Source organism: Corvus kubaryi, unplaced genomic scaffold (assembly GCF_017639235.1).
Source record: "Corvus kubaryi isolate FWS band 111438036 unplaced genomic scaffold, C.kubaryi_AGA036_p1.0 37361, whole genome shotgun sequence".
Classification (NCBI taxonomy): domain Eukaryota; kingdom Metazoa; phylum Chordata; class Aves; order Passeriformes; family Corvidae; genus Corvus; species Corvus kubaryi.
In genome coordinates, this window is record NW_024581118.1 from 3,186,954 (window position 1) to 3,198,979 (window position 12,026).

The following is a 12,026-nucleotide window of genomic DNA, read 5'->3' on the forward strand; positions in this document are numbered from 1 at the left end:
AGGCTCCTCAGGATCACAATGGTCTCCTTGGTTCCAGAGTGTCACAATGGACCCTGGGTTCCCTGATGCTCCAGTGTGTCACAATAGACATTTGATTCATGAGGTTCTGCAGTGTCACAATGGTCTCTTTTGTTCCACAGTATCACTTGGTGCTCCAGTGTCACAATGGCTCCTTGGTGCCATGTGGCCCCATAATGTCACAATGGACACATGGTACCATGAGATTCCGCAGTGTCACAATTGTCTCCTTGGTTCTACAGTGTCACAACAGACCCTGGGTTCCATACAGCGCCATGGTGTCACAATGGACACTTGGTTCCATGAGGTTCCGTAGTGTAACAGTGGTCTCCTTGGTTCCGCATTTCACAATGGGCTCACGGTTCCATGAGGCCCCATAGTGTCACAATACACCGTTGGTTCCATGAGGTTCTGCAGTGTCACAATGGACCCTTGGTTCCATGTGGCTCCACAGTGTAAGAACAGATTCCTTGGTTCTGCAGTGCCACAAAGGACCCTTGGTTAGACAGTGCCCCTCTGTGTCACATTGGTTCCATGAGGTCCCGTAGTGCCACGCTGCCTTTGTTCCATCACAAATCCCTTTGATCCATGAGATTCTGCTGTGTCATAGTAAATCCTTCGTTTTGTTACGTTATTTAGTGTCTCAATGGTCTCCTTTTTTTCACAGTCCTCCTGGTTCCATGAGGTTCTGCAGTTTCAAAACGGTCTTCTTGGTTTCACAATGTCACAATGGACCCTTGGTTCCAAGAGTTTATGCAGTGTCACAATGGCGTCCTTTGTTTCATAGCATCACAATGGTCTCCTTGGTTCCAAAATGTCAGAATGGACCCCTGGCTGGTTCCATGATTCAGCAGTTTCACACAGGACTCCTTGTTTCTATGATGACCCTCAGGGTCACAACTGCCCCTTGGTTCCATGAGTCCCCAGAGTGTTAACAATGGTGTCCTTGGTTCCGCAGTGTCCCAGCAGCCCCTTGGTTCCATGAGCAGGTGGATCGGAGCTCCTGCACTCTTAGGAGCTGGAGGAGAGGCCACAGGGACACCGTGCAGACAGTCCCATCACCCCTTCTGTCCCCATGGCAAGCCCAGCCCCACACCTGTTTGTGTCCCTGCCACACACTTGGCATGTAACCCCCCATGTCCTTACATGTGCAGGTGACCACGTCCAGTGCCACGAGCGGCAGCAGGGCTGGTCCCTGGGGGACCCCTGGGGCAGGAGGCTGGGAGGGATTCGTTCCCCACATGCTGTAGCTCCGTGTGCCAGGCAGGACTGACACCGTCTCCAAAGCGAGTACCCCCGAGCCCAGCCAGGGCCCTGCCACACTGCAGCTCCCTGCAAACCATGGTGATGGCTTTGAGGCCAAAACCCAAGTCACAGAAAGTTTTCCACTATTGATGTCTATATTTGATCAAGAAATGTCCCGTTGTGGGGTGCCCCTTTCCCACAGTCACTGCAATACCAGGGACCATACATGGACTGTGCAGAGCAAGCTCTGGATCCAACTCCCACAGGCAAAAAACCATAGAATATTAAAGTTTCTCATTGAGGACATCTCAGATATTTAACTGCTAAAAACCGATCCTACATTTCCTCTCAGCCAACAGGCCACAGCCCCACAAACACAGTGAAAAACCCCACAACCCCTCACGCACCTCACACCCACCCCTGTGCCTTCCTGACCCCCTCCCACACTGCCTCCCCTGCTTGTCCCACACCTCCCACCCACACTGCATTTTTTGGATTTGGACTGTTCTCTTCTGCTGTAAACCATCTGTTACAGCTGACATTGTGGAAAAGAACAAAGCAAACACCAGGAGACTTTGGTTTTCCTCATGTGGCTTAGGAACTGTTTCCTTGCCCACCTGAGAGCAAGTCCTTCCCCAACAGTCTTTCCTGTAAGCTTTCTGTTGGCACTCTTTATGGCTCCTTGATAGTTTTAGCTCATAGTGTATGTTAATCTTTCTGGGTTTTTCCCTACATATTACAACAATCACCTTGTTGTAGATTTTAATAATTTAACATAGATTTTTCTGTTTCAAAAGGTGCAAGCCATAGAAACATTTTCATTTAGCCGGACTCCTCCCTTCCTTTCTTGCTTTCTCACTGCAGCGGCCTGGTTGCAGCCTTGGTGTGGCTTCTCTGGGAAATGAAAAACTTTCCAGAGTGTGCTTTTCCTTAATTTGCTACAGTGGGGTTTGACATTCAAATGGCAACTTTGGTGTAACTTGTTTTCTTCAAGTCCATTGCTCTGATTTTCTCTCCATCCCTTCTGAAGAGTCATTAACTTAATGACCACTATCACCTGTATAGTCTCCCAAATCCTTTCAGAGTAGCTACCATGCTGTTTCAAGTATTATCACCAATTCTATGGTTTGGATGATTTTATTCAAATTAAGGCACCATGTACTTTATCTTTTTCATTTTTGGGTTGCTAATGGGTCTTTGCTGTGAGACTGTTCTTTTCCTTTTTGCCATTATCCAAATACTGTCACTTGTTCTGTACCTTATGTCTCTTTTTTCCTACCTAGGCTTCCCGAACAAACTCTCTATTTCCAATAACCAGTTATGACCATTTATTCATAATTCTGGTCAGGAATATAATGACTTTCAGTTCCTCCTCTTTATTACCCACATTGATACACCAGTGTGCAGTGCCTGGGTACAGTGCCAGGGATACTTTGTAATTATTATTCCTCTATTCAGTAAAATAATTTTTCTCCTCTCCCTGAATTCTTCTGCTTTCTGTATGCTTTTGTGGTTTATCTGAACCTGTGATGTGATAAAAGTAATCTGAGGGTAATTTAATTTACACCACTTACAGACAAAAGTTAACAATTCTCAGGCCAGACAGTCCTGCTTTTTTTTTTTTTTTTCTTTTTTTCTCCTGTGAAATGCTCTCCTTTGCCTGCTTGCCTTGCCAGCTTCCAAGACAGGTTTGTCAGAACAGTTCAGCTCAAAAAAGACCATGGAACAAATAAACCTCTCGACTCCAGTGTCAAGAAAAGAGCCTAAAATCAATGCCCACATGGACAGTCTGGCTGTCCCAGAGGCAACAGGACACAGCCCACTGGCTTTTATGCTAAAGTTGTTTTATTGAAGGCTGTGATCTGACATTCCTTAAGGTTTTGCTGAACTACATCTGAAATGTGAAGAACACAGACAAGCTGTATAAATGCTGTGGTTAATTTAAATGTAATTTGTTTCACACCCAATAAGACAAGCTGTCGTAATTTAAACATATTTTATTTAAACATAAACAATGGTGATATTTAATTAAGCATAGATATTTAGTTTTAAAATATTTGTTTAACCATACCAAACCACTGTCTATAAGCAAACACAATCTTGGCGAAACCAGAGTTCCAAATCTGAAGGCAAACTTAACTCGTTTTTTTTAAATAGCACCATGATTTTTAGGTTGCTTCCATTGTCCTTCAGTTATGGGCAAGGATTTTGACATGTTTCAGTGCCAGCCGGATGCTTTCTGACAGGTGAGAAAGAAGCATATATCAAAATCAGTGTGGGCAGCAGGAGAGGGGAGGATTCTGCTCAGGTGAGACCCCACCTGCCTCCAGCTCCAGGGTCCCAGCACAGGAAAGACATGGACCTGTTGGAGCGAGTCCAGAGGAGGCACCAGGATGAGCAGAGGGATGGAGCAGCTCTGCTGGGAGGAAAGGCTGGGAGAGTTGGGAACGTTCAGCCTGGAAAAGAGAAGGCTTTGGGGTGACCTAATTGTGGATTTTCGGTACCTGAAGGGAACTTACAGGGAGAAACTACTTACAAGAGCATGTAGTTACAGGACACAGAATAATTGCTTACCACTAGAGAGCAGGGTTAGATTAGATATTAGGAAAAAATTTTTCCCTTTAAGGGTGGTGAGACCCTGCCACAGGTCGCCCGGAGAAGCTGTGGCATCCCTCGAAGTGTTCAAGGCCAGGCTGGACGGGGCTTGGAGGAACCTGGTCTAGTGGAAGGCGTCCCTGCCCACGGCAGAAGGGTGCAATGAGATGGTTTTTAAGGCCCCTTCCAACCCAAACCATTCTATGATTCTGTGTTCCAGAGGGGGCACTCCCACGGGGCCGCACAGGACTCCAACACCGGCAGGAAGCCGCGCCGGGCCGGGCCGCCGGCGGGGCCCCTCGCCCTGCCCAGGGTGCAGCCCCTCGCCCCGGGCTCCCGGCGGGGCTGTCGCCGCGGAAGGCGGGTGCCGTCCCCCTTTCACTCCCGCCCTCACGCCGTGTCAGCCGTGCGCGCGCACCCGCCCGCCCTCTCGCCGCCGGAATGTGGGCGACGCTGTCCCGGCCCTGAGGCGGCTGCGCGGCCCCGCCGGGCTGGAGGCAGCGGCAGCGCGGGGAGGACGGCCCGGCTGCACCGGTGAGAGATCGGGACGCTGCCTCGGGCCTGCCCCGCTGCGGCGGGCGGAGCGGAGCGGAGCGGGTGTCGCGAGGGGCGCAGGCGGGGAGGTCGCCGCTTCCTCAGGAGAACGGGCGCGGGAGGAGAGGGAGCCGCCGGCCCTCCCCGTGTGGCGGGTGATAGTGCCCGGTGACCTGAGGTGGTTCCTCCGCTGGCCGCGGGCCCGCAGGGCGGCGGGGCAGCGCGGGGGCGCGGGGTTCCGCCGGTCCGTGTTGTTCGGTGTTTGTGTGTGTGCGCGGGGAGTTCCCTGGGCAGCGGCGCTCCGGGAGGAGAGGAGCTCGAACACAGTGCAGGCTTTAAAAAATAAAGTTGTTTTCGTGGTTAGGAAAGGGAGAGCGCTATGGAAGCGTTCATCTCCCTGCCTCCTCCGCGGGAAAAGTGAAGTCACTTCCCAAGAGCCCAGACGAGCAAAGTACTGTCCTAAATCTGTGCCATCTGCATGCGTCAGTTTCACCTACGTTATGTTTTGGTTTGGGGTGGTTTTCTTTCCTTTTTTTTTTTCCCTGGTGATTTTTTTTTCTTTGCTTTTTAAGCCCTCTTACATTCTCTCCCGACCTGTGAGCTGGTACAAAAATTCTTGTCTTTAGATAAAAAGTACTTGAAAACCTGCTGAAACCATCTGAAGCAGGTACGGCACTGAGTGAAATGGACTTGGTGACTCTCCTCGTGTGTAAGTTCCTGCAGTGTCATGTGTACTTTGCTCCTGCTGTCACTCTCAAAGCTGTGTTGTTAAGACTGCTCGGTTTGATAGTTCTGTAAGTCACCGCCTACCAGATTTCACAGCTGTGTGTGTATATCCATCCAGTGTGTGCCTGAGAGGGGAAAAAAAGAGACTCAAAATATCAGCTCTTCTTTAATACAGAGAAAAATCTAGCGACAATTAAGAAATAACTTGCTTAGGTAACCATTGCTTGTCTCTTTCGGTGTCGAGCTCTAGTCTCACAACCACGTTGGTTTTCAGCTAAAACTTTCAGAAGGGCAGGTGTGCTTTCAGTTTCCAGAGAGAGATCTTGTTGGCGGTACAGGCAACATGTTATTATCCCTTTAAATGCAGAAAAGGTGCCATGGCTTTTTTTAACCAAATCTCTGTGCTATAGGCCAAATCCTGACTGCCTGTCAGACCAACTTGGCTCCAGATTGTATGAAGGTTTACTGGGCATGTAAGGTTGGTTCTGCAAGTTGTGCCTCTGCTGAGGTTTTAAGTAGGATTGTAGTTAACTCTGTTTATGTGGGTTAGATGGTATTAGTTATATGATTAAGAACTTACTTTGTAGTTTAAACTTGAAAAGACTACAAATACAATTTCAGTAGGCACTAATTGACTCCAGTGTTGCAAGAATGCTGCCAGTGAGTATCCGGAAAGGAGCCAGCAGCAGCTGATGGACCCCAGAACTCAGTGAGTGACAGAGCCTTCCACTACTTCCTTCTGTTTTAGGCAGAGGTGGGAAATCATGCTGGGTTTGTATTGTTTTATTTATTTGATGGATTTTTAAAGTAACTGCTTTTTTCCAAAAAGACTCAGGGGCTGTGAACAGCTTGGCTTTACGTATGAGAACTATAAAAATTGTTCTGCAGTGTTTGCTTTAAAATGATTACAGTGATTACATGTATTGCTTGGTTAAAAATAGCATTCAGTCCTTTAACAAGTGATTCACAGAGTAAGATTTGGTGGTGTTTGTAAGGGCATTGCAAAAAGAGCAAGTGTATAATCTGGCTCTCTTGTGTCCCCCAGGGTATTCCTTAGCATTTCAAGACAGTCTGAGTTGTGGCTGCTCCTTCCCTTCTCTCATCAAAGGGACTTCCACAGCCAGGAAGTGAGTAAAAAGAACTAAGCTGGTCAAAAAGTTGTACTTTTATTTCTTCTTTTTTTTTTTTTTTTGTTCCTTGAGGTACTCTGGTTACAACAACTTCCTGACCCAGCTCACTTGCCCGGCCATGTGGTCATGGGCTCAGTCTGAAGGAGGAAGTAGAGTGCTGGTAGAGAGTGTAAGTGCAGTCCTGGAACAATCACAGGTGTTGTGAGGGTCCTTAGCTGGGACCTGGCTTTATGGTCAGTAAGTTCATAGCACGAGCCAGTGCTGCTAGAAGCAGCTACATTGTGGATTTGGTTGACTTAAGCTACTTGGGGTGAAGGTGGCAATGATAGTAAGGGTGGTAGCTCTTTTTTTTCTGTCAGTACTGGCTTAGATCGATTATGAAGCCATGGTGTAATTTTTTATTTACTGTTGACAACATTAAATGGACTCGAGCCATCTCTGTGTCTGTTCTTCCATGGGCCCACAGAAATTGTTGTGGTTTTCTTCTTCTCTCTCCTTTGTTCATCTGTTCTTCTCTCTGAACTTTTTGGTGAGTTCTTAATTTCAGGGAGTGTTCTTGGCATTGTTAGAGGATTTTGTAAATTTGTTCAGCTCTAATTTTAAAATAATTAGTTGTATATTGCTGTTACCTCTGCTGTAATAGGAAGGCTATTTCAGACTTGACTGACCTTAGTAATTACACACTTTTTGATTTCTAGTCTATATTAATTTGTCATGGGATTATACCCATTTTATTCACCCAATGGACTGATATGTTTTATTGGCACTCTTGATCTGGGTATCAAAAAAAAAAAAAAAAGGCATTTTTAACAAAAAGGATGCAAAAATGTGTGGAAATGCACCATGAAGGTTTATTTTCTCTTTGGGCCACCAGCTACACTAATCATTCCTATAATAATTCTCAGCTTCCCCCCATGAATTTTAATCTTGGCCTATTAAGTGAGAATTAAAATGCACCTTTCAGGCATTAACATTGAGCTTCCTAGAGGTGTCCTTTTAGTGAAGGTTAAGTTGTTTTCAAGTGTATTTTGGTAAGATGTGTTCTTTGAAATTCATACCTTTGGCAGTTTGTTCTAGTCTCAGTCTTACTCTGTTACACTGGTGCAGCTGTTGAAGGAGCCTTTATTGTAACCTGGATTGCTGAAGGGATTCTTTCTTCTTTGACAGAGTCCTGGTCCATAAACAAAGCCCGACATGTTTGAAAATTATTTATTTCACCTTTTTCCTGTATTCTTAACTTTAAAAAGAAACAAAGCCAATATGTAGATTGTTAGAAACACCTCTGTGGCTTTTAAGGTGTTTATTTAAATTTGCTATCAGGAGTGTTCCCAGATGGGACTTTGTGAAGCTGAAAAACTAGTTTATTGGGTGTGACTGTTTGTAAACAGAACAAATACGTAAACGGGGTGCCAAAATCTGCTTAGTAAAACAGATTGCTCTGAAAGATGAGAAAGGCCCTCGTGGAAAACCCCTGTTAAGATTGTGTCTTCCATGGCATGTTTCTTACTCTTTGGAAAGAGTAGCAGGGACGACTGTCTTTCCAATGTTTTGTAGTGGATAGAGGAAAAAAGTAGCTTTTGCCACAAAATGAGATGGGTCACAGGCCTCTGCTTTCCTACTTTCACCATCTGTGTATCATGAGTCACGATATTGAAGAAGGTTTGGGTTTTTTTTGCTCAAGTAAGCTTAAAAGTGCAAAAGTTTTCTGATGCTGAAAACATGTTCCCCGGTTGTGGGAGAAGCACAGCCGTACAAAGGGAAGAAGTCCTAAGGGCAGGAAGATAAGAGATACGTACATTTCTGTGTACAACACTGGGAGTAGGCTTACTGTATGTACAGGAGAACTGGAGTTTTGAAATACATGATAAACAGTAATAAACCTGATGCAAAACCTGCTGAGGGAGAGTTTCGGAAATAGAATCATTGGCAGGTCAAATGGTAAGTTCTTAAAATAGAGTAATTTAGGTTGGAAGGGGCTTCTGGAGGTCATCTAATCCAGCTCCCTGCATAAATTAAAGCAGGAGTAGTTTAGATAAGATTGTTACAGCCTTTAACACCTTTCTGGGTAATCTGTTTCTGCATTTGACTGCACACAGTGGTTTTTTGTTTACTCCCTCCCTTTAAGATGAAATTTACTTTCCAGTTTGTGTTTGTTGCCTCTTAACATGTCAGTGTCCATCATCCAGAAGAGGCCAGTTCTCTCTTCTGCACCCTTTCATCAGAGAGCACAAATGTGATCATAGCAGAGAAGGTAGGAAGATTTGCAGCTTTTTTTAGGCCATTTGTCACCTCCTGCATCTTCCAGATACTCCTGAAATCTGTGTAGCTTTTAAGTACCATCATCTTCCACTTGAACTTAAGTGCAAAACAGGAGTGGAGTTGGATGAGAACTTCTTGTGCGTGCCAGCAGTTGTTTTCAGAGTAAAAGCTAAGTTGGAGCTTGGATCAGGCAGTATGGTGAAGACTGGCCCTTGGAGACATTGGTCCCTTCTCTTTGTTAAAAATCAGTGTTGGCAATATAAACTTGCAAAAAACTGGGAACTGATAGCTGGAATTATTCTTGGACATAACTGTTAAACAGCTCTGAGGAAACGAGTAAGGAATGAAAGTCAGTGACTGATTTTTACATTTTTACAATGAGGAAAATGATCCACATCTCTTCTTTTTTTTTTTTTTTTTTAAATTTTCTTCCCACCATCACTAAAATAACTAACTCCATGTAGAAATCTACAGCTTCAGTGTGTGCCCTTCCCCTCTTGTGTATTGTAAAAAAAAGCTTACTGTTTATTCCTATTAGATGTGTATAAAAGCTGTGGGGGGAGAGGGGAAAAGAGTTGATCAAAATGTCCAAGGAAATACTTTGTCAGGTTTCAAAACAGTAAGGTGAAGCTGAAAGTTCTCCACAGTTGTTCGGAGTGATAAGTTGCCTTCGACCCTTATAGCTTCCCCTTTCTGATTCTTCTTTTCTTTCATCATATTGAGGCATCAGTGAGTCAGACTGAACATAAAGGAGTCAGACTGAACATAAAGGGGTCAGACTGAAGTGTGGTTTCGAATCGAGCTTTTGATAGCCAGAGAAATCAAAGGGTATGTAATAAGACTGATAAATGCAAGTGACCCTTGTTCCAGCAGTCCCTCCCAGTTTCTCTCTCTGGCCTTTGTGATTCTGTTTTTTTGTTATTTTGGCAGTAATTGAACTCCAGGGGTCTTACTGGGGAGTATGGAAAAAGCAGGTGAGTTATTGTGTGCACTTCCCAGGAAATTCATGTGAGGTGCCACAGCAATGCTACGTTTGCTCGGTGCGGTTGTGCAGTTGTTACCATTGGTTTTACTCACCCAGCTGGTGAGCTTGCACAGACTCAGCTCTGACTTGGATGAGGGGTGGGATGCTGGTGCTCCTCTAGGTCACACTTCATGTTTAGGTTTGGATTCCTTGTATTGAAAATGCTTTGCTTACTCCATGGGTTTGTTCCTGGTGGGGCAGCACTACCTGCTTTGGCTCAGGCTGCTTGGGACACTCTGCCTGTGGTGGTTGCAATCTCTTAACTGTGTTTGACACTTTGGTAGCTTGTCCATAACTTAACACTCTCCCTTCAAGGAGACAGAGGTAGGATGCTTAAAACAAGGTTGTGGAAAAGAGGCTTATATAACTGCTTCATAGAGCATGGCCTTCTGTTCTATTTCACCTTTCTGTGATTTTTTTCTTTAGGTTAGCTGCCTGTAACTTCCTCTCTTTGTTTCCATGAGTGAAAGTATTTTGTGGAAGTGTTCAGTATGTAAATGTGGGTAGTAAGTTTTCATATCTACATTTAATGAAAACCACGCATCATTTATGTTGAAGCTGGTGGTACAGTGTGGTAATATTTGGGAAGCTCTCTGAAACTTTGAGAGAGAGGCTCTGATAAAAAAAAAGGAAAGGATGAAAGGCATAGCAATCACAGATGCAGATTTTTGGCTTCTCATGTCTTGTTTTATGCAATCAAGTGAATTTATCAAACTAGAAATATGATGAAACACTTAAAATTCAATCTGGTCTGGATAAGCCTGTCTGAACAGACAGGTACTGGGTTTGTTCATGATTGTTGGCTAGTGTGAGACAAGAAAATTGCATCAAGAAAATTAATGACTTCTGTTGTATTTTTTGCAAGATTTTTGCAGTTATGATATAAGCGGCTTATTGTATTATTTTAGAGGTACTTCCCCAGCAAGAGCTTACTCTCTGATTTTTGTAGACTGTTGTAGATTAACCTGAGGCTTAGACCAAAAATAATCAACGAGATTCATTCCGTTTAGTAAGTGAGGTGCATAAGATCTACATAATGGTAACCTGGCCAAGAGGCCAAGTTTATTTATTAAAAAAAAAAAATCGAGCCATTTTTATTTGAGCCCAGTGATGGTTTAATCCTAAGAAGGATCTGAGAAGTCTTTTTGGTCTGATGTTTTTAACATAGATTTTGTCCTTTATAGCAATTCTATTTGCTAGTTTTGATTACTAGAAAAAAAACTGCAAAAGCAAATGGAAAACTTGCATTGGCAGCCCCAGATGAATTGATTATTAATTGATTATTGAAACCCTTTCTTTCTTGTAATCATTGCGTGAGGGTGAATTTTTGAGTCTCTTCTGTAATACTTTGAGATGTGTTTGGTAGCAGTTTCAAGGAATTTTTAGGAGAAGGAAGTAACACAGAGTGATGAAATGATCCTACCTGTCTTTTGATTATATGAGTTTGTTGTTGGTTGCTTTTTTTTAAAGCTAGTTTTTTCTTTAATCCTTTAGGATGAAAAATGAATTCTGATCATTACGAATGTCTGGGATGACTAGAAGAGAAATTGTGTCTTGGAAAAAGGGCGTGTGTTCTCTTTCCTATTACCCTTTTCAGGCAGTCTCTGAAGGAAATACTGATCTTAAGAACTGCTTAAGCTTTTCAGGATCTGGTTTGGAAGGGAACATTATGCACAGCATTTGCAGAAAATCAAGGTAGTAGGCAGTGTGAGATTGTTTATACACAGCATCCCTGGGTCTGGACTTGGAAGTAACTGCAGGTAGTACAACAGAAACATCTTTCTTTGTGTAACGTTTTCAATTGCTTGCTCATATAGATTTGAAGGATACTTCCTTTAGATCAAGTATTTTTTTTTTGGTGGAAATTACAAAATATTCTTAACTGTTTATTAACTGCATGAGCAAGTTTTTGTATAGGGATTAGTTGATTGATTTCATACTGCCTTTCCAAGCTGCAGTTCTTACTTGAATTAAAGAATGAATTTGAAATAATTTGATTAGTGAATTTGATCACATGGAGAAATAGTCTCAAGGAGCACACTGTCATTTAAAAAACCAGTAAATCTCTTTCAGTTAAAGAAGGTCCACATCATTCCTTGATGCCTGTCTTCCAGAAGCTTTCATATGCATAGCTCATACCAGTTCCTAGAAGAGTTTAGGTAATTTGAAAGACTTTTAACGGTGCTCTGAATGTTGAGGCAAAACCTTGTTCTTTTCTCCTCTTTATCAATGTCATGAGCAAAATGGTTTGCTTCTTCAGACTTCAAATGGAAAAACCAAAAAAGCAGGAAGCGAAGGAAAGCCTTTAGATTTTTATTCTAGTGTGGTTAGGGGGATAAAGTGGTGTGTTGGTACCAGGTATGTCTGATTTCTTACTGACCTCTTCTTACCAATGGAAGATCATCCTTCTGTTAAGGAAATGGTCTCACTGTCTTTTATGCATTTCCATTCTCCATTTTTCTAAGACCTGTCAAGGCCTTTGGAAGTAACAACAG

The 12,026-nt window shown here is 43.7% G+C and overlaps 1 protein-coding gene and 1 non-coding gene across 8 annotated transcripts in view; one reads left to right on the forward strand and one right to left on the reverse strand.

Annotated features, from left to right (window-relative positions):
• Positions 1–1,443: 1,443 nt before the first annotated feature.
• On the reverse strand, positions 1,444–1,631 carry LOC121667389. The gene has a single exon (XR_006017053.1). It is a non-coding gene; the product is annotated as a U2 spliceosomal RNA (small nuclear RNA).
• Positions 1,632–4,279: 2,648 nt separating this feature from the next.
• Positions 4,280–12,026, forward strand: part of RABGAP1L (RAB GTPase activating protein 1 like) — a 236,765-nt gene continuing 229,018 nt past the window's right edge. For 4 of the 7 annotated variants that reach the window (XM_042033876.1, XM_042033874.1, XM_042033878.1 and 1 more), the window contains exon 1: positions 4,285–4,392. The gene's annotated coding sequence lies outside the window, so the exon portion shown is untranslated. Of the gene's footprint in view, positions 4,393–5,019; positions 5,102–6,163; positions 6,246–12,026 lie in introns of those variants that run through there. The other 3 variants (XM_042033875.1, XM_042033881.1, XM_042033877.1) reach the window with 3 other exon arrangements.